A 3,538-nucleotide genomic window follows, 5' to 3' on the forward strand; every position below is an offset into this window, starting at 1 on the left:
GCACAACGTGATAGGCACCGCGCGGTGCCTGCCACCTTGTGTGCCAATGTAGGGGGTACCATGGGTACCCCCCAAGTGCAGCCCCCACCCCCCCAGGGGCCCACACCAGCCACCAAAGCGATTCCTGCATGCCTTTCCATGGCGGAGTCTCCGCCATGGAAAGGCATAACACCGCCCACATCATAATATGGATGGCGGTGCCTGCAAGACACCGCCACCATATTGTAGGCCTTTTCTGCCTGGTAGGTAATCGGAACAATTGCCTACCGGCGGAAAAGCGGCAAACGATCCACCGAGGTACCTCCCCCCCGAGGTACCCCCGCCATGCTAATGGGGCAGGGGTAACAGGCCGTCCGGCAGGGTGTTTTGGTGGGCGGATCCCCACCGCCGGTTGGGCTGTGGCGATCTGTCCGCCATGCTAATAGGCCCCTATATTTTTGCAAATTTTATTAATACCTTTGATATTATTTACCTTCAAATCGATATTCTTGACAATTCGATTCTTGTAATCGATATTTTCTTTCCACGATATTTTGAACTCGATATTATGGTAGGTCGAATTCTTTGCCCTCCATATTCTGTCTCATTACCATACAGGAAAACAGTGTCTTACCAAAAATCTTTGAGTTGGTTGTTAATACCCATGAGAGAATTCAAAATGATGCTTCCCTTAACTGCCTGCAACTATTTGTAAAAAACATTCATGACCAGTTTTATAATTACCTACAGGCAATATTATCAAAAGAGCCAGGTAAGGCAAGCAAGCCGCAATTACATGGCTAGTTCAATAGCCAGTGTAGGGCAACCAGGGTACACCTCGACAGAGCACTAAAGGCTGATATTGGAACGAGAATTTCCACCACTAGGAAGTGTTACAAAGATACCTTGTCAGCAGCACAAAGATCTTGGGAATTGGAGGTATGAGAGACTTTGGTTGGGGCATCTAAGGAGGAAGATAACAATCTCTGTCGGGGCACATTGGCCCATGGTTGCTAAAAAATAAAGACCCCCACTGACTTTCACCTCCAGCCTCAGGTTTGGGTCCAACACTTTAAAAAAGTCTATGCATCAAAGGTCTAGATGACCTTCAATCCTTAAGAAATATAGTCGACCAGCTAGATATTTCTCTTAATTATATCATGAAAGCAATTAAGGCCATCCACCCAAATAAAGCTCCAGGTCCCGACTTGGTCCCAGGTGATTTATATTTACTGGAGCCATATGTCTGGGTGGCTTATTTATATAAACAGTATTGGTATGTAGTTCCTAATGAAAGATACAGGTTGTAAGTTAGAGTCAGATAACTCTAAAAGGAGTGACTGGACAGGAGAATAATCTCCTTTTCGGAAAAAAGGCCCTCACACACCCAGCAAACTAGGTGTCTTGCTTCATCATCGGGTCTGCTCCTACTCGGGCCGGCGCTGCAATGCCCGATCAGGCACCCGTGATGGGGCCTACTTAACGGAGATCTTTATTCCTTAGGCTGTTGGGTGACGTGCAGGTAAGGGCCCTAAGATTGTGTAGGTGAAGTGATGTATAGAGGGAAGTGAAATTTTAAATAGGAAAAGATAGTCCAATCAAAATAATTTTAATGAGGTTGGCTACTTCCCTAATTAAAAAAGAAAAATGCGCGTATATTCACTCAATGGTGTGAGGTTCTACGCTAACAAATGAGGTCGACATGTTTCTTGCCCTTATATCAAGTAGATGGCAATTCCTCAGGACCTATGAAGTACTACCTACACTTTTTGGTAGTGGTCACCTAACACTTGTTAGTGAGCAGCGACCACCGTTACAGCACCCTAAAAAGTGGTGGTACCTGTAGTTCCAAAGTCAAAAAGTAACAACCCTACTGGGTCAGTTCTGGGCCACAACAGTACCGACCGGTGTCGACACTGAACTCTAGTGTCGGTTCCCCAGGGTAGGGTGCGGCGTTCGTCCTACCCTTCACTCGACCGGTCCGAGTGGGTGGCTTATTTCCCTGAAATCTTCAAGTCCATTCTGGGAGGGAGCCCAATACCCAGGTCATGGCAGGAAGCGGAAATAGTTCCTATCTTTTAAAGATGACCCGGGCAACTACAGGCCAATGAGCCCCAGTGACGTCTCACAAAAAGTATTTCCCATCTGGTACTTGGGGAGTTACTAGAGTGGATACAGGCAAATGATATACTTTCAGATTACCTGGCTGGATTTAGGAAAAACATAAGCACAATAGACCAAATCTCACGTTTGTGTTGCCTTTACTGGAAAACTGTTTTGCTGGACCTGGGTCATCTGTATGTGGTTTTTGTTGATCTTAGGTCAGCGTTTGACTCCATCCCTAGGGCATAATAGTGGGAGGTGCTAAAGCGGATGGGCATACCCGAGAATCTTGCAGTAATTTTAATGAAACTGCACGCTACAAATACTGCGCCTGTTAGATTAGGAAATAAAGGCGAGCTAACTGATTCTTTTGCTATCGAGTCTGGTGTGAGACAGGGATGCGTCTTGGCGCTGACCCTGTTCACTCTTTACATTAATGACTTAGTGAAATCATTGGATTTCCTGGGGAATGATGCCCCTAAACTGTGCTCCCACAAGATTTCTTCCTTTATATTTGCTGACGATACCCTTTAAATATCAAAATCTCTGTCAGGCTTGTAAGCCATAGTGGATAAGTTCATGCGTTTTTGTAGTTAGAGGGGACTGGAATTGAACATCAGTAAGACAACATTTATGGTCTTTAACCCATATAGAAAGAAGAGGGTGAATATTATGGTTAAAGAAGCTCTACTCGAGTAAGTTCAGGAATTTGTCTATTTAGGAGTCTGCATAACAAATAAATTCAGCTGGGTGGCACAGATCATTAAGAGTACTCTGATATTCGAGCAGGAGGCTGGCGCTGTGGCCAAGCTGCGGAGAAGGCCCAGGCGGTCCCCTAACACCAGCAATGGATCTACAACATAAAAGTTAAAGGTGCGGCCATGTATGGCTCAGAACTCTGGGGACATACAAGATTCAAACCTCTCACTAAAGTTGATAATAAGTTTATTAGGAACCTTTTAAATCTCCAGCAGAGTGCCCCCGTCTCGCCCAGCTCCATGACATCAGCATTTTTCCGATCAGCTTTAACTTGCTATCTAGACCATTGCTTTATTGGCGCAGGCTGTGGCTCAATGAGGAGCTGAAATCTTATAGGCAGTTCATTAAGTCGCTCCTCTCCCAAAAGGGGTGGGAGAAGATATCATGGCTCGCTTTTATTAGAATAATGTTGCAGGGGATAGGCCTATCAGATCTGTGGGAGAACTCAGATCTATGCAAGTAAGTCTCACACACAATGATGAAGGTGCACTGCAGGGACTTTCTCTGGGAGAGAGAGATGAGGAGTATCAAGTCTGGTAGTTTGATGGATACATTTCTAGACTGTTAGCCTGCCCCTGCATATGATCTGTTTCTTTATGTTATCCCGAAGGGCCATATAAAACAACTTTTTCTGAAGTGGAGATATGGTGTTCTACCAGTTAATAGCTTTACAGCAAAATGGGGGTTGAAAAAGTCC

Source organism: Triturus cristatus, chromosome 1_2 (genome assembly GCF_964204655.1).
Source record: "Triturus cristatus chromosome 1_2, aTriCri1.1, whole genome shotgun sequence".
Lineage (NCBI taxonomy): Eukaryota > Metazoa > Chordata > Amphibia > Caudata > Salamandridae > Triturus > Triturus cristatus.